We start from the raw sequence: 26,474 nt of genomic DNA on the forward strand, positions 1-26,474 counted from the left end.
TATCCCCGCCCCTATCCCCGCCCTAGGCCCGCCTTGAGCTACACCGCAGGGCTCTGCTTCCTGCCCTAGCCGCCGGGGAGTCTGCCCTGACACCTCGGAGGGTAGGTGGGGGGAAGGGGACTGGTGTTACCTGTTGGAGCAGGAAAGTAAGGGAAGGGAGTAGGGAGAGAGAGGGAGGAGGAGGCCAGGGGTTCTGGGTGCGGGGTCCCGAAGGCCTGGATCAGAGTCGCAGGGTCAGGTTGCCAAGACCAGGGGTCAGTGCCCAGGCCCCCGGAGCTGTGGGACCAAGTTGGGGGGTGGCCAGGACCGAGGCTAGGGAAGCCAGTGGCCTGGGGTGGAGGGACTGGAACCCTGGTCGGGTCTAGGGTCCAGCTTCTGAGTCCCATTGCCAGTGTTGGAGTGCTGAAGCTGAGAGCTTGTGCCCAGGGGCCAGGGGCCCTGTAATAGGAGCTAGGTGGCCAGGTGGTCTGTGGTGCAGGGCCAGAGTCAGAACTGGGGTCCAGGGAGACCTGGGGTGGAGGCCAGGGCCCTGGACTGTTGGACCAGGGGTGTTGGGTGTGGGCGGGTGTGGGGAGAGCAGAGGCTTGGGCCTGTGCTGTGACTGGGTTCAGACACAGGGGGCCAGTGCCAGGGCCAGGCAGTTTCTGTTGGTCCAGGGAGAGGGTCTTGGTTCCAGGACAGGGTCCTGGAAGCTAGGTGGTGGGGAGGGTGTTGGGAAGGTGGAGGATGGAGGGGGGTGGTGGGGAAGTGGTGGTGGTGGTGTGGCTGCTGTGTGAGACTGGGACTGGGTTTGGGTGTACGAGGTGCCTGAGGCTGAGGTGCAGGGTCAGGGGCTGGGGCCAGATTTGGGGAGATACCAGGGTACCATGGCTATGGAGCTGGGGCTCCTGGATCCGGGGTGTGGGGCACTGAGGGGCCAGGGACTGGGGCTGGAGTCCAGTGTACTGGGACCAGAGAGCTTGGGGGATTGGATCAGAGCCCTGGCCTGATTCAAGGGCCCACAGGCCAGGAGGTTGGGGGTCCTGGGAGCTGGGGTCAGAGTTGGGGACTTGGGGACCAGGGCATGGGTGTAGGTGTTGGAGGCCAGGGGCTGGGCGACAGGGTGGTGTGGCCAGGGCCAGTGTCATGGTTTATGTTTGTGTCCCCCAGGCCTCATGAGTTTGCATTGTTCATATGTGATGGTTCATTGTATAGTGCTTGGATTGGTGGTGTCAGTGCCTCACCCACATAGGGGTGGAGCCAGGATGTGATGTAATGGCAGGAAGAAGGTGTGTTTTTCTCTTTGTTGGTTGAGTTTGCTGTTGCAGGCTGCCATGAACTGCAGCCCAGCCATGCCTGCCTGTCTTGGAGCCAACTGAGAGTGGAGTGAAACCTCCAAAAACTGTAAGAAATAAACCTTTCCTTTCCCAACTTTGGGCTTCAGGTATTTTGTCTCAGCGACGAGTAAAAAGTAACTAAGACAGAATTTGGTACCGAGGAGTGGGGTCGTTTGCTGTGACTATACCTGGCCATGTTTTTCAAGAGGTTTTGGAAATGGCTTGTGGGTGGAGTTTGGAAAGGTTTGGACATGTCGCCTGGATGCGTAGAGCTGGAGCAGCTTAGGCTGTTCTGTAGAGGAGATTCTGGTCAGAGCTCAGGAGACCAGAAGGCTGATGATAGAAAGCCTCTTGGTAAAGACCAGGCTTGGGAGGTTTCTGCTGGAAAGGACTGCATTGGTTGTTGGACTCCATATGATGTGTGTTATGGCTTGGCGGAAAGTTTGTCTGCATTTTGCTCCTGCCCAGAGACTTTGCCTGAGACTGAGACAAAGGGCAATGGACTGATTAATCTTGAAAAGGAAATTAAAAAGCAATCAAACATTGAGGCTGTGGCATGGCTATTGTTGGGAGCTTTTAGCCAGCTTTATGTTTCAAATCAGGAGCAAAGAGCCCAGCAGGATAATGTACAATGCTGTGAGTTTGGCCCGAAGGAAGATTCCAGGAAGGGTGTAGATTGTAAAGACAGAGTTGAGATTTTGATTCCTGAGGAGAAACAGAGAGATAAGAAAGATGGCCCCAGGGCATCCCAGGAAGCAAGTCCCCACCATGTGCAACCTCACAGAAAAGATGAAAAAATTTTGCTCAGAGGAAAAATCTATAGAGTGCCATGCTCCAGAATGGTGACAGAGGCCAAGTGAGGTTCCAGAATGGCGACAGAGGCCATGTGAGGTTTCAGAAAGGCGGCAACATAGAGAAGCTTTTCATCACAATCAGGTAAACAGAGCCCTGCGATCCAGGCAACTGACCCCTACAGCCAAGAGAGAGAAAAGCCTGGCTACTGCTTCAGCTAGCAGCAAACCTTGGCGGCATCCACAAGGTGCTGATTTTAGGTGCAAGGAAAATGCACAAATGCTGAGGGTAAAACGGCTTCCACCTCAATTGCAAAGGGCCTGGCTGGCCAAGCAGTGTGCCCCTGAGAGGGCAATTTGTGAAGATGTAAGTGTGAAGCCGAAGGTACAGTGGAGACCCCAGAAGTTTGGAAAAGCCAGGAACGTGGATGATCCAAGGAAAGCTGCAAAAATCGAGCAGAGAGGATTTAAGAGAAAAGCTGTGGGAGTTGAAATCACTGGAAGTGCCCTGGGGGTGGAATCACCCAAGGCTTTCAGAACTTGCAACCAGATTGCTTCAGATGCTGAGTGTAGAACTCTAGGACTTAATGTTTGCCCTGCTGGATGTTGGAATTGCTTTGTTTCGAATGCTTTCTATTCTCCTGTTTTTAATTTTTGGAATGGTAATGTTTATCTTGTGCCTTTGCATTTCAGAAATGTTTAACCTTGTTTCTTTTGTACAGGGGCTTACAGTTAAGAGTTTACCATAGATCTTGGAGGAGACTTGGGACTTGGACTTCTCAGCAATGTTGAAGCTGTTAGGACTTTGGCAACTCTTAGGGGTGGACTAAATGTCTTTTGTATAAAGGATGTACATGAGTCCTGGGGGCCAGGGGTGGAATGTCATGGTTTATGTTTGTGTCCCCCAGGCCTCATGAGTTTGCATTGTTCATATGTGATGGTTCATTGTATAGTGCTTGGATTGCTGGTGTCAGTGCTCCACCCACCTAGGGGTGGAGCCAAGATGTGATGTAATGGCAGGAAGAAGGTGTGTCTTGCTCTTTGCTGGTTCAAGTTTGCTGTTGCCGGCTGCCATGAACTGCAGCCCAGCCATGCCTGCCTGTCTTGGAGCCAACTGAGTGTGGACTGAAACCTCCAAAAACTGTAAGAAATAAACCTTTCCTTTCCCAACTTTGGGCTTCAGGTATTTTGTGTCAGCGACGAGCATAAAGTAACTAAGACAGCCAGGGTTTAGGTGTTAGAGGCCAGGGGGCCGGTTCAGGGGCTGGGGGCTGGGAGCTGGGGGGTGAGGCCAGGGCCAGGGTAGTAGAAAGCCAAGGTCCCATGGGCCAGGGCCCTGCCATGTGTGCTCCAGGGCGCTGTTGTGGTGTACTGGGGCGCCAAGAAGCCCTTGTAGCAGGGTGCCAGAGCCAAAAGTGAGGTGCTAAGGCTGGGCCTGGGGCCCTAAGGCACCGAGTCCCAGGGTTAGGGCACAGAGTTGATGTCAGTAGGCTAGGGGTTTGGGGGCCTCGAGCCAGAAATTGTTCAGAGGGTGAGGATTCAAGGGGAGGGGCAGGGGGACAGGAGGGGGTGATGTGAGGAGCCCAGGGCGAGGTTTATGGAGCCAGAAGTCAGAGCCTGGTGCACTGTGGGTGGGAGGTTTCTGGGGTTGGGTACAAGGGTCCTGGTGCAAGGGGCCAGGAGGTGTGGGGGAGGCAGAATCGGGCAGGTGCCAGGTTTGCAGGGCTGGGTTCCTTGATCCAGGGAGCCCAATTTTGGGCCTGTGTGCATGAGCAGCCAAGCCGGGTTTGGGGTACAGGGGGCCGGGGTGCCAGGGAGGCTAGAAGTCCAGAGAGTGGGGGCAGTGGGCCGTGGGGCCCTGTCTCGGGGTCCTGGGGGCTGGGGTCTTGGTGTCAGGGGTCTTGGTGTCAGAGGCAGCATCCAGGCTGGGGTCCGGGATTGAGACTGCAGAAGGAGGTTTGCTAAGTGTTCCATGCAAGTCTGGGCTACACAGTGAGTTCAAGATCGCCTGAAATACTTAGAAATATGCACTTCTAAAATCACACAAAACACCAAAGGAGAAAACAAAACATCAACAACAATAAAAAACCAAAACAAAACCAAAAAACCAATCAAATAAAGAAAAAACCTTTGGAGTTTGGGCATTTACCTCAGGGGTAGAGCATTTGCCTGCCATGAGACCCTGGAGTTTGGTCCTCAGCACCAAAAATGTTTTCAACACCTGCAGTGAGGCTCTTCTCTTCACATAAAAGCACCACTATAGGTTATTCTGTTTCCTGGGAAATCAGTTCAGAAAGTGTGTAAAAAAAAAAGTGCTCCCCATCCCTGGCATCGGTGGGGGCACAGCTTTGACAGTAAGGCAGTTTTTGCTATGCCCCGAGTGCCCGTTCTCCACATCTTAGCCACACGCTGTCAATGGTTGATCACCGAGTGCTCCATGGTGACCCTGCCCTTTCCTGTGGCTCAGAGCGCCTAGAGCATGCTGTGTGTTCTGCTTGTCTTCGTCCATCACCCTGAGGGGTGCTCAGGTGATCAGGGACAAAGGAACAAAGGGCAGGTGCCTGCTCTGGAGCCTTAGCTCAGGGCCAGTTTCCCAGCAGAGTGTGCTATGAGGTCTTCCCTGATGGTCATTTTCCCACCCAAGTTTATGGACCTAAAAACCCAAGGGCATTATTAAATCAGGATGCCTTCATTTCTGTCTCTTCAAAAATAAACTGGACAAATAACTAAAAATGCCCCAACAAGAGATAGAGCATGGAGGAACACTAGGTCCTTTACCTGTCACTCTGTGAAAGTCTAATGTGTACTTATTCCACCCCTCCACCTATGTGTTCTCTTAATGAAGCAGACAGGGTCCCTGATGGAGATGAGAGACAGGGGCTACAGCCTTAATCCATGATGGTTGCCCACTGAGAGAGAAGATGTGTGTTTCCCCCACTCTCACTTATCAACAAGCTATGAAATGCACCCTCCCTTTGTTGTGGCTTGGCTTAACAGATGCATTTAACTAGTGCCCTGAATTTGACTCAGAAAAATAGCAAAATTACTCAGGCTATAAGTCTCATGAGAAAGCAGAATGTACTGTAGCTACAGGAGAAAAATTAACCTGCTCAACGAAAGAAGCAGGATACAGGTGTCAACTGAAAATTAATGAAAGATTCGAGCCAAATAGTTTCCAACAGGATGTCTTTTGTCGTTCTCTCTTTTAAAAACTCTGTTTATTTCCAGTTTGGGGCCACTTGTTTGGGTCCAGAACCAGGGGTAGGGGCTCTGTATACAAGTGGTTCTGAGCTCAGTGAATTAAATTCCCAATTTACCACTTTGGCTGCTTGGCTTCCTATATTGTTGTTCACAAACCCATCTCACCTTGTTTTCTTGCTCTCTGTGGAAAAACAAGGAACCCTGTAAGAGCAAGGGGCACCTAGAATATTCCCAAATGCAGGAAAGCTGCTATGCTACAGGGTGTGGTGAGACACATCTATTACCACAGAACTGGAGAGGCTGAGGCAAGAGGATCATGGAGAGTTCAAGGCCAGCTAGGCTACATAGAAGGTTCAGGACCAGAATGAACTGAACAGAAGACCCTGTCTCAGAAAATAAAATAACAAACAAAGAAACAAAAGTAGGCTGAAGCTTAAGAAATACCACTGTTTTGATCTTACCCCTAAGTGAACAGAAATCCACTAGTAGGCAGCTGTTCTGGATGAGGAATGTAGGGCCCTACCCATGCTGGAAAAGCCCTGTACCTCTGCGCCCCAGCCCCAGCCCTCTAATGCTTTTACTTATTGATGTGCAGACATCTTTGCCGTGTTCTGAACACAGGTCTTGTGTGTCATAGGTAACATAAATAGATTCTCCCTTTTCTTGGCTTAAGATTTCAAGTTTGTATGTCTACCAATGGACGTGTCATTCCAAAGTAATGGTTTTTATCAATCTTATTGATGCACTGTGATTTTTTTTTATAAGTTACATGGATATTGTTTGGTGCCTTAAAGTCCTAGTCTTTATTTTTTTGCAGCCTTGCTTCTCCTGTGTGGACGTTAGTGTACTGAATTTCGTGTCTGGGGACAGATAGGGCTCCAGGCTGAGCTGGCAGTTTTCCTTATGGATAATCAGCTAACCATGTTTGCGATTGTATTTGAAGCTATATGCAGCAAACAGTGTGGGTCTGGGCCACATCTTTCTGGGCCCACTGCTGGCCCACATGTCCCCTTTCTCAGCCCTGCATGGACTTAGGCCAATCTCATTGTCCCCTCACACAGAGCTGTGACATCAGGGTAGCCTAGTGCTGGCTGGTATGTGGACCTCAGGTCCATGTAGCATCTGTTAGCTTCTCATTCAAGAAACTTCTTTTCTCCCAGTATATAAAGTTTTATTCAAATATTTCAAGGAAAAAGACAGACACTATGGTAACTACTATTAAGTCGGGTTATTTGGTGGTGAAGCACTAGGTTGCTGAAACAGTCATGCTTTGACCTGTATTGTTATATTGTTATGTCCTGTTTTATCTCAATCTCTCCCTTATTCATTAAAAAAATTATATAGTTATTTTTTATGGTTTTTTTAATTAAGGGGAAAAATTTTAAAAATTAGCAGGATATATAATAGTAACTTTTTTTGATTTCCTATTAACTTGTTTTGAAGTCCTACAGGACTTCAGTATTACAATACTGAAGTATTACAATATTCAGTATTACAATACTCCCATTATCTTGTTTTGACTGATTAGACTCTGTTCCATTCTTTAGAATATTATCAAGTTTGAGGGTATAGGCAGCTACTTTGAAGGCAATAAGATTCACTAAGATGCCCATTCTGATTTGAATATTGTCACCTTTGGAAGTCCTGTAATGTTTACAATGCTTAAGTTTTATTGGTCTTGTTCTCTACTGTTTTGTTCAACTTTAGAATACCTAATGAGATAGACAATTCTTTTTAAGGAAACAAGAGACATTATGGTAACCATTGTTGATAACCTTGTACTCTGTTTTTACATCATGTGCTTTGTTTTGACTGACAGCTTTGTTTTGCCATATTTGACTTTATTCTCTTCCAAAAAAAAAAAAAAGTAATAAGAACTAAGGAGTAATAAAACCCAAAATGTGTAAATTTTGTTGTAAAAAAGAGAAGGTAAAAAAGTGCTCTAAAAGATACAACAGCAACGTGTTTAGGGGTTTTAATAGCTGACCATATTAATGTTTTTGGTTGGATCATTGAACACAACTGTTTGCAGTCTCACTGTTTGAATGTCCACTTTGTATGCTTTGATACTGTGACTTGAGCAGCTATCTCTAAGATGATAATATATAATCTATTAACTGGTGATTTCTTTTTTTTTGTAGTTCTGTATTACTTGTACCCTTACACCGCTTTGTTTTGTTTTGTTTTTTCTCTTTTTCCTTTTAAATAAAATTTTAAAAATAAACGTGTAGTGGAGACCCCAGAAGTTTGGAAAATCCAGGGATGTGGATCATCCAAGAAAATCTACAAAAAACTGAGCAGAGAGGCCTTTAAAAAAAATTGTGAGAGCTAAAATCCCTAAAAGTGCCATGGGGGTAAAATCACCCAAGCCTTTTAGAGCTTACAACCAGATTGCTTCAAATGCTGAGCATGGAGCTCTAACACTTAGTGTCTTGCTAGATGTTAGACTTGCCTTGTTTCCAATGCTTTGTATGTCCCTGTTCATAACTTTTAAAATGATAATATTTTTCTTGTGCCTTTGCATTTCAAAAATATTTAACCTTGTTTCATTTACACAGGGGGTTACAGTTAAGACTTTGCCATAGATCTCAGAGGAGACTTGAGACTTCAACTTTTCCTCAATGCTGGACCTGTTAAGACTTTAGCAAATCTTAGAGATAGACTAAAAGACTTTTATATAAAAAAAATGTATATGAGTCTTTGGGGGCCAGGGATAAAATGTCAGAGTTTATGTCAGTGGCCCCCAAGCCTTATGCAATTATGTGTCTGTGATTGGTTCATGGCCTAGCGCTCAGATTGGTGGTGTGAGTGCCACAGCCGCCCACGGGTAAAGCCAAGATAGGATGTAATGCCCAAAAAAAGGTATGTCTCACTCTCTTGGTGGTGTCTACCTTGCCATTTCCAGAAGCCTGATGCTGTCTTAGAGCCAACTAAATATCGATTTAAACCTCCAAACAGTACAAAAAGTAAACCTTTCCTTCCCTAACTTCAGGCATCAGGTATTTTGTCTCAGTGACAAATAAAAACATAACTAAGACAATGTGAAACTTTGTACTTTAATGAACTGTTTAAAATTTCAGTATGTAATTTTCCCAGTACTGTACACTTTGTCAAGAAATTCTATTATTTAAGCAGCTGTGATGGTGCGCATGTGTAACCCAGCACTCTGCAAGAGTCAGGCAGGAGGATGGCAAGTTGCAGCTTAGCCTAGGTACTATAGTGACAGCCTGTTTCAAAATGAAAAAAATACATGGGGACATAGCTCAGTGTGAAACCCCTGAGTTCACTTCCCAGTAACACTAGAGAAGGAAAGAAGGAAGGAAGCATGAAAGAGGGGAAAGAAAAGGAAAATGGAGAAGAAGAAGAAGAAGAAGGAAGAGAAGAAAGGAAAGAAGATGATGATGAAGGAAAATAACGGGGAGAAGAGGAAACATGTATGAATGGGAAGTGAGCATCTGTGGGTTCGTGTGGGTGCCTCTGTGTGCACATAATTTACATGGCCATGCCTAAGATACACACATGAAATCGTTCTGGTTACTACTGGGGTGGAACCCAGGGCCTTGTGCAGGCTTGGCATGTCTCTGTCACTCAGAGGCATTCTCAGTCCTGGTTTGTTTGTTCATTTTGACACAAGGTCTCACTAAGTTGCTCAGGCTGGCTTTGAACTTGTGATATTCTTGCCTTAGTTTCCCAAGTACCTGCAATGACTGTTGTGCACAACTGCACTCAGCCCCAGTGCTCAGCATTCTTATTGCTTTTGGGGGGGGTATGGTTGATTTTCTTGTTTGATGTGTATTAAGTTTCCTACTAAATTTATGGATTTGTGATTTCCTCATTCAAGTATGTCAACTTGTGCCTGTTGTGTTCTGCATCTGTGTTACTGCATACATACAATTCCACAATTGTTTCCCCAGTACAGTGTTCTTCACTAATGTCACATTATGTGCTCCTGAATCCACTTAGTTGCTAAAATGTATTCATAACTCTACAATTAGTGGTACTTTGCAACCATTTGTCAATAGCCAGGGTGGCAAGGAGATGGAGTATCTGACTCAGTCCCACTGAAGCGGCACTTGCAGTGGCTCCAGGAGCTCATGGCCTGCGTGGAGGCTGGGAGTGCATAGCCCAGGCATTACTCACAGTGGAGGCAAGGGAGGAGTCCTCTGGGAAAGCAGTCTGGGCTGCCTGGCTAGTAGCAGGAAGCAGGAGAGGTGCGGAGACAGGATTCCGTGGCTTGGTGCTCACCTTCCCAGACCACTGTGTGAACTCATAATATTAATGCCTTAAGTTTTATGTTGGTTTCCTGGAAACAGCCATACCACAGTGGACCTGGGATTTAGCTCAGCAACTCAAGTGCTTGCCTGTAAGTTTCAGATCCTGAGTTTGATCCCCAGAACCAAAAAAAGAAAAGAAAAGAAAATTTTGTAAAATATTGAGGGAAACAAAACCCTGTCTTATCCCTTAAATGCCCAGCTCAGGGGCTTTAAACACAGAGTATTCCACCATCACCACTGTCCATCTTCAGAGTTTTTTCATCTTTTCCAAATTAACACTCTGTCCTCATTGAACACTGACCCCTCAAACCTCCCCTACATTCCTCACACCATCCTACTTTCTGTCTTCATAGATGGGAGCCCTCTGGGGGCTTCACTGAAATGGACTCATGCAAGATTTGCCTTCTTGTGACTTACTCCTCTCAGGGTGACCCCCTCTCACTACATCCGTGCTGTGGCCAAGGGGCAGAATTTCCTTCCTTCTTTCTTATGGCCTGAATCCTCTTCCCCGGTGCAGGTGGCCCACAGTCCACCCACTCCTCTACCCATGCACCCTGGGGCTGTTTGTGCCTTAGATTTAGCATTAACATTGCTGTGAATGTGAATCTAGGAAACACCCCACTGGCGCGGATTCCAGTTCTTTGGGGAGTGAAATGACTGGCCATATGGCAATTCTATGAGTATTGGGGATAATCGCCAAACCACTTCCACAGGGCTGTGGCGTTTGGTGCTAGAGCAGTGGCATAGTTAGAGTTCCTGCTGCTGGGACGGTCCTTCAATTTGGCATTCTCTAACCTATCTGAAGATATCAAGCTATTTAAATAGAAAGTTAAAGTGGTGCATGGAGACAATATAAGAGCACAGTAAACTGCAGATGGAACATTCATATTGGATGTACTGGAATCTTCACCGTGTGAAAATGGAGTACACTGATACCATTAATTATCTTTTTGGCCCAGAAGGCCTCCCAAAAATGTGCTGCCACCCTCGGATTGGGCCCAACCCTCCTGAGCTATCCCAGCTAGGGCCTCTTGTGTAACACTGCACTAACTAACTGTTCAGGCATCACCCACCTGGGAAATCCGGAAGAGGTGCAGGACAGCAGCCCACCCAGAGGCGTCACCCTCCTGAAAGGAAGGATTGTTAAACCGGTTCCCCGTTGGCAGACTTTACTCAGCCTTGAGACACAGCTCTAGCGATGACTCTGCTATCTGGAAACTGTTTTTTCCCCAGCAACATTTTGATCTCGGGTCAAAGCCTTGGGCAAGGGACTGCTGCTGCTGCTGCTGCTGCTGCTGCTGCCTCTCGGGGCGCTGGTGAGCACCTTGTGGAAGAATGGGCTGGAGTGGGGAATGCAGGGGGAGCCTGTTAATAAGGACTCTGGCTGGGTTGCTGTTTCTCGCGGTCCTGGAACATCTGATCCCCCAGATTCTGTAGCCAGTGCTCCGCCACGTGGGACAGTGGCGGGGTAGGGGTGGTGAGGCCTGGGCGCTGACGCCGTGTGGCGACACTGCCTTCTTGAGGAGTTTAGGGTGCCTCTGGCAAAAGCCTGCGTGCCTGGTGCCTACCCAGGTCAGACCCAAGGGAAGGCAGATGCCCGAGGAGCCTGTTTTGTAAACTCCATTTTCACTGTAAATTCACTCAACTGCTTCTGCACTGCGTAGCTTTCGCACAGACAGGGTTTCACCCGAGACGCAGTGTTTCGTTTCTTGAGTATCATTACTGTTTATCCTAGTATAAGCTTTAGAGAAGTCTCCCAGTAACTATGCTGGCCTGTAATCTCAGCACTTGGACTGCTGAGGCTTGTTCATGGGCGGATCCAAGCCATGGCTAGCGCGGCGCTGCTGCTGTTGCTGCCTCGTGTGGCGCAGGTGAGTAGGATGGGAAGTGGGCTCTGGAGGACAAGGGTGCAAGCTCCTAGGTCAGAAAGGCATGTGCTTCTTCCGCAGTCCTGGTCATCCAGTCATCTGATCGCATGCACGTATTCTGGCCTCTGCTTGGCCAGGTTGGACAGTGGTGGCGGTAGTGGTGGACAGGATGGGGAGCTTGGGACCTGTTTGGCATTGCTGCCTCTGGATGAGGTTAGGGTGCTGCTGGTGCATGCAGGTGCGCCAGGTGCCTATCTGGTGGGACCCAAGGAACAGTGGGCAGCAGAGGAGTTTGGTTTGTAAATCTGGTTCTCACTGTAGTCACTCAACTGTTTCTGCACCATGTGGTCTTCCCACAGCAATGGTTTCACCAGAGACAGATTGTTGCATCGCTGCTTGAGTATCATTGACTTTTATCCTACTAACCACTTCGGAGAATTGTCACAGGAACTACACAGCCTGTAATCTCAGCACTTGGGAGCCTAAGATAGCAGGATCGCTGGGAGTCTGAGGCCAGCTTATGCTACATGGTGAGTTCAAAGCCAGCCCGAACTCCATGGTAAAACTGTCTAAAAACAAGCCTGTTGAAAAAAGGAAGAAATTTATCTGTCCAGAATGTAGCCAGCAGTGCATACATGGCCCTTGAGGTACAGATCTTCAGTGAGACTGTGTAGAAGGCCATTGCCATGCCGGGTTCTTTGATTGGGGTTTGTTCATTGCATTCCTTGGTGTCTTTTGCAGGCACTGAACAGGGGCCAGGGTTTCTGTGACATGTTCCCAGTGCTTCAGGCTCGCACTGAGGGTGTCATCACTTCTTCCCCTTCTTCTTCTTCTTCTCCTTCTTCTTCTTCTTCTTCTTCTTCTTCTTCTCCTTCTCCTTCTCCTTCTCCTTCTCCTTCTTCTTCTTCTTCTTCTTCACGATGGGGTATTAATTTATTGAAACAGTTGCCTTAGGCATCTGCGATGGTGACTTCAACCTCCACTCCTGCTCCATCCTGATGGAAGTCAGCTGCTTCCCAATCTCAGGACTGCAAATCAGTGAGTCACTTATGTATTCTCACCTGGAAAAGATGCCAAGCCTTAGAGCCTTCACCACAAGGCATTTTTCTTGTAGTGAGTCTCAATGTCTTAGCAGGCATGCGAACAGGTCCTTTCACTTTGAGGTTCTTTTCCTTGGCACCTCTGCCCAAGTCAGCACACACCTTTTTCACAGACTCAGGTTGCAGTTGGTGAGGGTAACCCTAATTCGGTGGATCGCCACCTCAGGTTCCACGGGTGTTTTTGCAGTGGCACTGGTGTGGCTTCCTGACCCACTTCTTCCTGGAAAAAAGTGAACAGCAGTGGGGCAGAAGCAGGAGCAGACGCTACCGAGGCCGGCCACAAGAGGGCGGCACTCACTAGCAGGCCTTCCCTGTCTTGGGCTGCACCAGAAATGAACTCCATTGCCTTCTGTCTGTAATTAGGGTCTGCTGCATGGGAGCCTCAGTCAGGGCTAATTCAGAGTAAAAGGGACTCAGTCAGAGATTGTGGCTTAGCCACTTGCTCTGTGCCACGAAGCTCAGAGGTGGGGGAACCCAGCCTCATGGAGGAAGGAACCCCTGTCAGAGCTGTCAGAGTTCAGGGGAACCTGCATTGTCCTGGGAGGGGTTTTGTCATTTTTTTTCTTTATTATGAAAGGGCTTTTCATTTTAAAATTTTCATTTGGAAGTCATGTCACACTTGGACAACTTACCAAAAGAGCACCAGTGACTACACCATAGTCAAAGGGTGAATGTCACTCCCAGATCCTTTTCATGCAGGTGCTTTTAAGTGTGGGAAATGTATCTCAGTTTTCAATCATTTTTATTTTAGTTTTGCTTTGTATTAATTGATGCAATTTCGTGGCAGTCCTAGGCATCAAATCCAAAAGGCATGTGCATGCTAGGCAAGCATTCTAGCCCTCAGCTATGCCTTAACTTACTTCAAAAGCAAAACAAAATAAGAAACTGGGAAGACCCGAGGCCAGGGAAGACTGCAGGGGGAGGGGTCGTCGTGAGCCTGGGTCCCCTCCTGCTTACCCTGCTGCTGACCCCAGACTCCTGACGGCCCCTCCCCTCAGGTCTGGTACTTGGGGCTCCTGTCCCAAGAGTGTCGCTTCTCTCTCTCATGTCTGAGGCTTGTGAAAATTGCAGTGTGCCTTGTGTCCTTGCCTGTGACTGCCAGCTGGCAGTATGACAGGACTTTGTCTGCCACAGCGCCTTTGCAATGGCTAGGAGCAAGGTGTCCCCTTGGGTTGGAACTTCCTGGCTGGCAACAGAGACCAGAGCTCAGGGACAGTGATGGAACTCAGACTTGTGTAAAGCTTCTCTAAGGTGTTTTCTGGGACAAGAGCCTCACAGCCTTTGCTCTATGTTTGGGGGCTGTTTTAAACAGCAAAATTAGCAACAAAAGTCACAAAAATGGGGATGCACATGGCATTCAATAGACCACAGAACACATCTCCAGTCCTCTTGGCTTTTTTTCTTTTTGAGGCAGGGCTTTGAGAAATCACTAAGTTACCTGGGCTTAGCTTAACTATGGATCCTCCTGCCTCAGCTTTCCTAAAGGACACTCATTTACTGTGAGAGATCAAACAGGAAGGGAGAGGTGTCACCCAGGTGAACTTCAGTGGGACTGAGTCAGATGACTCCATCTCCTTGCCTCCCTGGCTACTGACAAATGATTGCAAAAGTACCACTGATTTTGGAGTTATGAATACATTTTAGCAACTAAGTGGGTTCAGGAGCACATAATGTGAGGTTAGTGAAGAACACCGTACTGGAGAAACAATTGTGAAATTGTATGAATGTAGTAACACAGATGCAGAACGCAACAGGCACAAGTTGACATACTTGTGTCAACTTGAATGAGGGACTCACAAATCCATAAAGTTAGTAGGAGACTTAGTAGACCTCAAACAAGAAAATCAACCACACCAACAAAAAAAGGAGTAAGAATGCTGAGCACTGGGGCTGAGTGCACTAGTACACAACTGTCATTGCAGGTACTTGGAAACTAAGGCAAGAATATCACAAGTTCAAAGCCAGCCTGAGCAATTTAGTGAGACCTTGTGTCAAAATGAACAAACAAACCAGGACTGAGAATGCCTCTGAGTGATAGAGACATGCCAAGCCTGCACAAGGCCCTGGGTTCCACCCCAGTAGTACCAGAATGATTTCATGGGGGTAGCTTAGGCATGGCCATGTAAACTATGTGCACACAGAGGCACCCACACGAACCCACAGATCCTCACTTCCCATTCATACATGTTTCCTCTTCTCCCCTTTATTTTCCTTCATCATCATCTTCTTTCCTTTCTTCTCTTCCTTCTTCTTTTTCTTCTTCTCCATTTTCCTTTTCTTTCCCCTCTTTCATGCTTCCTTCCTTCTTTCCTTCTCTAGTGTTACTGGGAAGTGAACTCAGAGGTTTCACACTGAGCTATGTTCCTATGTATTTTTTTTTTCATTTTGAAACAGGCTGTCACTATGGTGCCTAGGCTAAGCAGCAACTTGCCATCCTCCTGCCTGAGTCTTGCAGAGTGCTGGGTTACACATCACACCACCACAGCTGCTTAAATAATAGACTTTCTTGACAAAGCGTACAGTACTGGGAAAATTACATACTGAAATGTAAAAGAAGTTCATTAAAGTCCAAAGTTTCACAATATTTTAGTTATGTTTTTATTTGTCACTGAGACAAAATACCTGATGCCCAAAGTTAGGGAAGGAAAGACGTATTTTGTATAGAATTTGGAGGTTTAACTCTATATTTAGTTGGCTCTAAGATTAGTGGTGGAGGAGCCCTTTATTACTGCTGCAAATGGCAAGGTGGAAACCAGCAAGAGAGCAAGACACACCTTTTTTTTTTTTTTTTGGCCATTACATTAAGTCTTGGCTTTACCTCTAGGCGGGTAAAGCACTCACACCACCAATCTGAGCGCTAGGCCATGAACCAATCACAGACACATAATTGCATAAGGCTTGGGGGCTACTGACATAAACTGTGACATTTTATCCCTGGCCCCCAAAGACTCATATACATTTTTTATATAAAAGTCTTTTAGTTTATTTCTAAGATTTGCTAAAGTCTTAACAGGTCCAGCATTGATGAAAAGTTGAAGTCTCAAGTCTCCTCTGAGATCTATGGCAAAGTCTTAACTGTAACCCCCTGTGTAAATGAAACAAGGTTAAATATTTTTGAAATGCAAAGGCACAAGATAAATACTATCATTTTAAAAGTTATGAACAGAGACATACAAAGCATTGGAAACAAGGCAAGTCTAACATCTAGCAAGTGGACACTAAGTGTTAGAGCTCCATGCTCAGCATTTCAAGCAATCTGGTTGTAAGCTCTAAAAGGCTCGGGTGATTTTACCCCCATGGCACTTTTAGGGATTTTAGCTCCCACAATGTATTTTTGTAAAGGCCTCTCTGCTCAGTTTTTTGTAGCTTTCCTTGGATGATCCACATTCCTGGCTTTTCCAAACTTCTAGGGTCTCCACTGCACCTCTGGTTTTACACATTAATCTTTATATATTGCCCTCTCAGGGGCACACTGCATGGCCTGCTATGCCTTGTGCAATTAGGGTGGAAGCCATCTTAGCCTCAGAATTTGTGCATTTTTTTGCACCTAAATTCAAGGGTTTGCTGCCAGCTAGGGCAGTAGCCTGGATTTTTTTTTTTTTTTTTTTTTTTCTGTAGAGGTGCAATATCTGGATTGTTGGGCTTTGTGAACCTGATTGTGAGGAAAAGCTTCTCTATGTTGTTGTCATTTTGGAACCTCATATGGCCTCTGTTGCCATTTCGGAGTATAGTTTACTGCAGCTTCTTTTTTTTTTTTTTTTGCAAAGTCTTTACTTTTGCAGTTTTGAGGCTGCAAAGGATACAGACTCACTGCTTTCTGAGATGCCCACTGGCCATGTTTTTATTTATGTTTTTTAGCAGTCAAAGTCTCAGATCTATCTTTACAATCCACAGCTTTACTGGAGTTTTTCTTTTGGCTAAACTCACAGTGTTTTAAATTATCTTGTTGTTCTGTTTGCCCTTGATTTGTAACATAAGTCTGGCTAAAAGCCCCCAACAATAACCATGTCACAGCCTCAGCATTTGGCTGCCTTGAAAGTTTTTCTCCCAGATTAATCAGTCTCTCAGCCTTAATCTTAGTCACAGGTAAAGTCTCTGGATATGATCAAAGTGAAGACAAACTTTCTCCCAAGACATAACATACATCAACTGGAGTCCAACAACAAGTGCAGTCCTTATTCCCAGCAGAAACTGCCTGAGCCTGGTCTGCACTGGCAGGCTTTTTATGTGGACTTAGGTCTCTTGAGCTCTGACCAGAATCTCCTCTACAAAACAGCCTAAACTGTTTTAGATCTGCGCATTTAGGTGCATCTCCAAACCTTTTTAAACTCTGCCTACAGGCCATTTTTAAAGGCTCTCCAACCACATAGTCAGGGATAGTCGCAGCAACAACCCCACTCTGGGTACCAAATTTTTGTTTTAGTTATTTTTCACTTGTTGTTGGGACAAAATATATGACACCCAAAATGAAGGAAGGAAAGGTTTATTTTTAAATAGTTTTTGGAGGTTTTGGTCTACATTTAGTTGGTTCTAAGGCAGGGTGACATGGCAGGGCCACAGTTTATGGCAGCTGTGAACAGCAAGGCTGAGACCAGCAAGAGAGGCACACTTCCTTTTTACCCTTACATCATATCCTGGCTCCACCCCTGGGTGGGTGAAACACTTCACCAATTCACGTGCTAGACAATGGACTAAGCACACACCCTAGATTTGGTCAAATTGCATGAGGCTTGGGGGCCACTGACATAAACCATGACACACACCGTGTTGATATAGCTCTGGGCATGCAAACTGAGATAAATACAGCAAAGAAAATTCCCCAGCAGAAATGCAGGTATTTGGAAACTGAAGACTGTGTTCCCCAAGGTCGTACCTGCTCCTGTTGCTCATTACTGCAAGGAGGAGTATGAGGAAGAGCTACAGTGAGAGCTTCTCCAGAGAAAGCTACCCCAGGGACCACCCCACTGAGCAGAAAAGGGGTACTCCAAGGCCACCTGGGTTAGAGGCTACCTAGCTCCTCTGTGCTCAGACCCACTTATGTGTTTCTGTGGGGGAGAGGTGAGTTCCACATACAGTGTGGGCATCTCCTGATAATGCCAATCTCCCTTTCTGCTTCTAGGTGACTGAGGTAACCAGTACGATGCCATGTAAGCCAGAGAAGTGTTGCACTGATAATCTCTGCCACACTTGCTGTCCAGCTGGTGAGTCCAGGCTGCTTTCTCTAGCTTCTAGGGGCTGGCTTTCCCACATGGAGAAGGAAACCAGGGCCCCTGCTAGGGCAGAGCTAGAAATCCCTGGGAGCACACGATGTGACAGCCCCATGGCTCACCCTCATACCCCATTTGGAAGAAGTTTCCCTGCACGCACAGTGAAGGAGGCCCCATGTGAACAGTGACAGAAGCATGTTTGGCAGCGCTGGAGAACAGAGGTCAGTTAGGAACCTACTTGCACTTGGGGTGTCAGTCACAAGTGAGGGTGCTTCTGGGCCTCATGTCATGAGGGCACAATGCATGCTGTGGTGGCAGCCAGGAGTATGCGACAATAGCCATGGCCATGATGTGTCTTACTGATGGGATGGCCATTAGCTTAGCCCCCAGGAATAGGCAGCCTGCGCTCCACTTCACCACTCTTGCTTTACAATCTGGCTGCCAAGTCAGCAAAGTCTACTGGGAAAACCAAGGCACTTTAAAGTTCATGCCTTGTGAGCCTGGAACATTCATGGACAACCCCAACACGATGGAGTCCTGCTTTCTCTGCTCCCAGTGTTCCTATGATAAGTATGTGACTGAGCAGGCAGGGACAGTGGTGCCACCTCTCTCTCACACTCTCTCTCTCTCTCTCTCTCTCTCTCTCTCTTTCTTTCTCTTCTTTTCTTCCTTTTGTGCTGGAAATTAAGTTATGTTTCTAGAAAACACTACGTAAGCATTCTATCACTCAACCTCTGAGCTCCTGTCCAAGGCATCCACTAACTCTTTTCTTCTGTCAGTTTTTTTAAACTGGGTTTCACTGTGCAGTTCAAGCTGGCCTTGAATTTACTCTGTAGCCTAGGCTGACCTTAAATTCACAGTGACCTTATTCCTGGGCCTACTGAGTGTTGGAGTTACAGGCATGCTCTTCCACACCCTGCCCTTCACTAATTTTTAAAATATCACCACAACCCCCACCCCAATCCAATCACAGATCAAAGCAAACAAGCTTTGGGCCTGTGCACAGAATTTTAGCTGGCATGGTGTATCAGTTCCTTTCTTCTTGTTGGGACACAAAACCTGACACCAACAATTTAGGAGAAAAGTTTGCAGAGGTATCAGTCCATGTCAGCTGGCTCCCAGGCAGGGTGACACAGCACAGGAGAAGGGTTCATGGCAGGAAGCAGCGAGCCTGCCTTCCCTCTCTCCCTGTCTATTCCATCCACTCTCAGCCTATTTTTTGGTCAGCCACACTCAGGATGGAGCTTCCCTCTTCAGTAATCCAATCACCCAAGCTATGTTCAACCAATGAATGCGCTAATTCACTTATCACATCCATAATACAATATCACACCACCATGATGCAGCTGCTTCTTCAAAGTCCAACCTATGAGCTCATGAGACTTGGGGAGACATCTAGCCATACATTATAACACATGTGTCTCTCACAGAAGGTCATGTGGCAGGAGGCACAGTGGGACACTTTATCGTTAGTATGAGGACACTAAATAAGGCTAGAGCATCAATGTGCAAATTTCTAACATTTTTCAGGCAACTTAACAAAAGCTAGGTACAACATTGAAACACAGGGGCTGGGGATTTAGGTCAGTGGCATAAACTCTTTCCTGGCAAGCACCTTTTGAGTTTGAACCCTGAAACCAAACTAAAACAAAGCATAAGACCCCACAAGATTCATTTATAAATATTAATCTGACTTATTAAATGTCAGCAAAGAATTTTTTCATAAAAATGTAGTGTGTAAAAGACATTTGCATGAGCCTAGTTAAAAGCCTGCCATAATGAAATTGTGAAACAAATCTAGCAGGGGATGTGTAAGATGCATACACCATTCACATCCATCTGCATCTGTAGAAAACTGAAATGGGATTACAGGGAAAAAAAATCTCATAATGTTGTCACTTACTCTCCATGGAACGATCCTTAGAACCAGTGCATCCCTAGTGAGGTTCCCAACAGGGATTTTCTTGAAAGAAGCTGACCGATGTCACAGTGCTCCTGACAACCACAGTCCAGCCAGCACTAGGCCTACGCCGATGTCATGGCTCTGTGTTGGGACAATGAGGATGGGCAGAGGTCCATGCAGGGCTGGGATGGTGGCACCAGTCATCAGCAGAGACTCAAAAAGAGGCCAGCACAGAGGTGGAGCCACGGTGTGGGACCTGTGGCCTCCAAGTGAATCCCAAATGGATCCCTCACTGTGCACCTTGGAAAGCGCCAGCTCCTGCTGGGACTCTGGCTGTATGGATCCTCTCCCCGACACACGCAGCATCACTGCCTGGAGAACCACACAGGGGAAGCAAAACTGAAAGAAGGAAACAGGATCTTTGTATTTACGCAGCAGTCAACTTTTTTTTTTTTCAGCAGTCAACTTTTATGTGGGTTATAAAAGTTAGTATCAAAGGGCTGGGGATTTAGCTCAGCGGCATAAGCGCCTGCCTTGCAAGCAAGCAGTCGTGAGTTCGATCTCCAGTACCGATAAAAAGGAAAAAGACCAAAAAAAAAAAAAAAAAAAAAAAAAGTTAGTATCACTACATAAGATTCATGAAAACCATTACATTAGAATTACAAGCTGCTGTTGATCAAAAGACATACAAGCATGAAGTGTTAAGCATGGAGTAGAACATACTTGTGATACATAGGACACCCACAGCACCCAGGATGTGATAAAAATGCCTGCACATAATCAGACAAATGCAGGCAGGCCTGGGACTCAGGGATAAAACACTTACCCAGCAGGAGCAAGGTCATGGATTTAATTCCAGCACCACAAGGAACAAATGAACCAGCAAACAAAATCACACTGGCAGTGTACTCTTCTGTCAGGGGTGAAAAAGGTGAAAGGAGTCCTGCTGGCCTCTGCACAGGTGCCACCCTGCAGAGGGAAGGGCCCTGGTTACCTTTGGTGGTCTCTTTGTTAGAAGAGAAGGTGAGGGCAGACTCCATGCCCAGGATCAAGAGCACATGGAGGGGGCCAAGTGTGTGGTGAGCAGTGTAGGAGGGGACAGTGTCCCCCCCTGCTGATTCACCTTTGGCCTTCTCTCTAATACATCAAGAGGTGGTCTCCTCCTGCTCCTTGGTGTTGACCAGCAGTGTCAGTGTAGGAAAGTCTACTACTGTGACACAGAAAACTGTGCAGAGTCCGGTGCGGCAGGGGCCAAAGAGACCCTGTACGAGGGAGGGGCTGGCATCTTCCTCTCCCTGCTGCTTTGTATTGAGACATTCTACGGATGCCCAGCCTTGTTTCCCCATCTGTACAGTAACACTAAAGGGTACCACCGGCCATGTGGAAGAGGAATCTAAAAATTAACTTGGATGATTTCTCGAGGCCTCACGCTTATTGGTGATAGGTTGCCAAACTGTGAATAAATGCCTGAGAAAACTTCCTTGAGGCAGGACAGGTTTATTTTGGTTCATAGATTGAGAGTTTTCAATCCTTGGTTAGCTGGTTCCACTGTTCCTGGGTCAGAATCATCATCATGGAGAGGTGGAATGGAAGAAGTTGCCTATTCCAATATCAACCTTATGATCCTACTTACCCCTCCCAAGTTACTGGGATTGTTGCAATGTGCATTGTGAGGGGACCCTGCCTGGAATTTGCCTAGTCACCATGGCAGCAGTGCAATGCTGAATCATCCTAATGTCCACCTCCCTCCCAGAAACCCCTATGGCTTCTTCCTACCAAATGTCTTTGCCAAAGCTCATGCGTGTAAAGATTTACTCAGTCCCTTACACCCTCAGAAAACAAACTAGCTTACATCAGCCGCCAAAGACCTTCCCCCATCAGAATTTATATCACGCAAAACCTGCCCTTTGTCTGCAGAGAGCCACCACAGCCTTCTTTGTAGTGACACTCTCCACGCCCACATTAAACTCCTTCTTATCTAGTTGCCTCATCTCTCTTAATATTCTGCACTGCTCTAGACTGACTAAAAGCTTTCAACTCAATCACACTGTACCTTGCAACAGCCATAGTTTTTTTCATAAGAAATGGCACTGCCTGACCAATCCTCAGATAATGACAAAGCAGATCATAGCCTCACTAATACTGCCCTCTTTAGGAGCACTTGACACTCATTATATCACCCGAAGACTCTCAGGTGATCCTTGCAGAGACAGACCATATGTCCCTACATTATTACCCGAGCATCACCGCACTGAGCATACATTCCTCTCTTATCTTTGTAACCATTTCCCTCCTCAGATTGCCTGTTGGAATGAGGACTCTAGGCACAAAATGTGGAGGGTCTGGGCTCTTGTCTCCCTTTGAACGAGGAGCCCTGAGTGCCTGGCACACCTTGAATTTATTCGCTCAGACACATGTACAAGAGATTAGAGTTACACCAGATTCATCTGATTCTTACCATTCATGGTGCTTATCCAGGTTACCATCAGGATTTCAGCTGTTTTTTATTTTGCATAGAGTGTCAGGAGGCTTCCAACCACCTTTCTTCTTAGTCCTAACAGAGGAGGTCACTCAGGCCTTCATCTTCCTATCTGGCCTCCCACACATTTTCATCTGTATCAGCTCCATCCTTCAGCTTATCCAGAACACCCACCCTTGTGGGAAAATTCCAGACCTGTGCTGGTACAGTAGCAAGTGTTGGGAAATGGACAGTGACCTGACTCAGGGAACGGAGAGCCAGACAGACAGACAGACAGACAGACAGACAGACACACACACACACACACACACACACACACACACACACACACACATTTTATTTTCCCTAATCTCCTACTGAAATTTTAATTACTTCTCTGCAGTAATTAGCCCTTTGAGACGAGACCATTCAACAGGGAAAGGACAGTCTTCTCAACAAATTACTCTGAGAAAACTGGATACCCACATATAAAAGAGTGAAATTGGAACCTTACCTTACGAGGTGCAAAAAAGTATTTTGAGATGGGTGAAGGACCTCAATGGAAGAGCTAAACCAGGAAACTCTTAAAACTTGGGAAAACATAGATGATAATGTGTAATGTATTAACTGGTGATTTCTTACTTTTTTTTTTTGTGATTCTGTATTACTTGTACCCTTACACTGTTTTGTTTTGTTTTTTCCCTTTTAAATAAAATTTTAAAAAAACCTTGGGAAAACATCTTCATGACACTGGTTTTAGCACTAACTTGTGATATCGCAGTAAAAGTACAGAACAGGAAGGAAAAACAGGCAAAGGAAATTACAGTCATTTCAACAGCTTCTGGGCTCTGACACTTGCACTACAGTAAGGAGCAGCATGGAGGAAATTTTTCAATGTATTAATCTGATAAAGAATCCATATCCAGATGTGTAAAGCAAAACAAAACAAAAGAAAACAACTCTCAGTACTCAACAACAAGAACAAAAAACAAATATAAAACAAAAAGCCAATGTTAAAAGTGTGGACAGGCCTTTTATTTACTTTTCCCCCAAAATACCACCAATGTCCAATAAAAACCTGAAAAGATGCTCAAAATTATTCCTTATTAAGCAAATGCAAATCAAAATCAGTGAAATGCTACTTATATGCATTAGGATTGTCATGATATTTTTCTCTTTTTTTTTGTCTCTTTTGTTTTTATGGGTACCAGGGATCAAACTCACGACTGCCTGCTTGCAAGGCAGGCGCTTATGCCGCTGAGCTAAATCCCCAGCCCCTATCACAATATTTTTCTTAGACAAGATCTTACTATTCAGACCAGCCTTGAATTCACTGTGTAGCCCACAGCACCCTGGAACTCATGGTAATCCTGCTGCTTCAGCCCCAAGCATGCTGGGATTACAGGCATGTGCCACCACGCCCACTTCAGGATGGCTAGTATTAACAAAACGCAAAATCACAGGTATTGGGAAGATGTACAGAAATTAGAACACTCACGCATTCCTGGTGGGAATCCAAAATAGTGCAGCTATTTGAAAGTAGGACAAGCCTCAAAGAGATGTTTTTCTCTGTGTTCCCACCAACAGCTTTCATGAAGGCCAAAAGGTAGAAACCACCCAAGTGCCCACAGATGGAAGAAGGGATAAAGGAAACAGAGCCATAGATGTCAGTGGAGGATTAGTCAGCCTTAAAGAGGAAGGAAACTGTAACACACGCAGCAATATGATTGAAATCACAGACATGGTGTTTGCAAATTAAGTCAACCACAAAACTGCAAATCCTGTAGAATTCCGCTTATACAACATACCTAGTGTCACCTCATGCACAGACACAGAAATAAGATGTGGAGGGTGTGGAGAATAGGTGTTTAATGGAGATAGAGTTTAAGTGTTTCATAATCAAAAGGATTTAGATTGCATCATCCAAAATGTAAATATGCATTAATGAACTGATGAACTGCACTCTTTAATATGGTAATGTGCATGCTATATATATTTCAGTCTAGCTTAACAATACGTGAACCAGCCAGGTGTGGTGGCACATGCCTGTAATCCCGGCACGTGGGAGACTGAGGCAGGAGGATCACTCAAAGTTAGAGGCCAGCCTGGGCTATATATGAGGTCAAGGTCAATGAGAACTACATAGTAAGACCCTATCTCAAAATATAGATAAATTAAATTAAATGGGGTATACAACAAGATCATTAGAAGTTGAACGTTGCCTTCTATCTGGAGGATGGATGGATGTGAATCCTGGACAAGTCAGGGAGTTGTGTGGCCTTTACAACTCTGGTCATGGGTCTGCATCTCACCATATCCAACTGTTCAGACAGCCACTTTCAGTGCTAACACAAGGCTAAGAGAATCGTGTGGATCGCTGGAGACATGGTCTGCTGCCTCTCCCGCTGCCAGAGATGCTGTATGCTGCGTCCTGGAGTAACTGTCACAGAGGTCACAGGCCAAGCTTGAGGCTGGTGTCAAAGCATTTCCTCAAATAGCCAGCTGGTGAGATCATCAGGCCAGTGTGAAGCTGCCACCTGCCCAGGGGTGGGAGCCAGGCAGCCTCCGCACCTCCCCACCCATGCTTGGCCAGCTCTCTGGGCCTCTCCTTGTGGCTACCATGTTCGCAAGACCAGAGAACAGGGATGCCTGTTTGCGCTTTGTACTGGGACTGGCAGGGGGCAGGAGGAATGTCAATGCCTGCTCTTACCACGACATTTACTGCTTCTCACAGTTTTAGAAAAGAGAAACCAACTGTATATGAACGCATGCGTCCTACATCTTCTGGGATTGATAGGCATCTATTTCCTTATCTAACGTGGACACTGGGTGCATTGTAGTCTGTGTAGCAGCAGAAGAAATAATAACAGCCCCTTGAAAAGAGCAAGTGACATCATGACTGAGTGTTCCCCACCTAATGCCGTAGGCAGTCAACTGTTCTAATGACTCAATGTGAGCCAAAGACATGGGACCAGTAGGAACCTTTAATTTTCAAGAATTTGCTTTCTGATGGGGAAACAAAGGCAATAGAAACCCCAAATATGCAAGGGAGTGTTTAGTATTTGTTATGGATTGTATCTAGAAAAACTCTACCTCCTGCAGCCTAAAAATAGCAAAAATGAAAGACTTTGCTTTGAGAAGGGAGCCCCAGAGCACCATCCAGCAGAATGGTGGCAGTCTAGGGACATTGTTTCTCAGGATTGGGTTCACAGTGCTCAGCAGTCCAGAAAACAGAGAAGGAAAGCTGGCTACTGCTCCAGCTGGTGGCAAACCTTGGTATCGTCCAGGTGGTGCTGGTTTTAGGTGCATGCAAAATGAAAGAGTTGTGTGACCGGGAAGGCCCGCCTGGAAATCCTGGGAAGTCAAGCAGTGTGCCCCTGGAGAGCAGTGGGTGAAACGGTGAACGTGAAGCTGCAAATGCAGTGGAGACCCCAGAAGTCCGGAGAGGCCAGGACGATGGATCATCTGAGTGAGGAAAAGTGCAAGGCGTGAGCAAAGCTGGTCCATGATGGAAGCCAGGACAACTGTGTTCACCTACAGTGTCATATGGTGGAGCCCCAAGCCCTTGGGACTTGACATCTTCTCTTCTCACAGATTACACTGAATGCTGGACAGGGAACTATGGAACTTACTGTGTGTCCTGCTTGGTTTTTGTCTTGGTTGGGTCCCATTCCTTTCTATTCCCCTCTCTGTACCTTCTGGAATAGGAATGTTTATCTTGTACCATTGTATGTTGGAAGTGTGTGGTCCGCTGGGCATCATGCCAGTTTTGTCATAAAGGTGCATTACTGTGTGTATATAATGCCTACATTTATTTGTTAGAGTATTTCTATTGCAGAACTATTAATTGTGATTTTACGAGTTTTAACATATTAAACAATGAGTATGTAACAGAAAACAATAACAAAATGTAAAGATTTGCTTTTTTAATATTTGAGTGTTTATAAAAAGGCATTAAAATTTTGAATATCAAATTTTTGGTGTCCAAAGTCTAAAAAATACCAATAGGAATAAAATCCTGTTTGAACTGCAAAGCAAATACCCACAGAGCACTATAGCAAGACTGATCTTTACTGCCGTTCTTACACGTAAGGCCGTCTTCACACATCACAACAGAGTGTTCCAGATACACGCGAGGCTTACACTGACAGCACATGTGTTTTGCTTTCCTGGCCTTTTTGTAGAGCATACTGACTTCTTGCTGGTCTAGCTGTTTGTCAGGAGGCTCTTAGTATATTATACAGTGTGCAGTTAAGAGGAACATAAAATAGGAACAAATAAAGTAGTAAATACTTAACACGTATTGCCTGTTTATAATAAACATCAACATTTTCAGATCAGTTGTGTGGTTGCTTA

The 26,474-nt window shown here is 46.0% G+C and overlaps 1 pseudogene; it reads right to left on the reverse strand.

Moving 5' to 3' along the window:
- Positions 1 to 12,400: 12,400 nt before the first annotated feature.
- Positions 12,401 to 12,893, reverse strand: LOC100719217 (small ribosomal subunit protein uS10-like; annotated as a pseudogene).
- Between the last annotated feature and the right edge of the window lie 13,581 nt (positions 12,894 to 26,474).

The sequence above is a fragment of the Cavia porcellus genome, unplaced genomic scaffold (genome assembly GCF_034190915.1).
Source record: "Cavia porcellus strain 051 isolate PalLab524CR breed Dunkin Hartley unplaced genomic scaffold, mCavPor4.1 scaffold_17, whole genome shotgun sequence".
In the NCBI taxonomy this organism is placed as follows: Eukaryota; Metazoa; Chordata; class Mammalia; order Rodentia; family Caviidae; genus Cavia; species Cavia porcellus.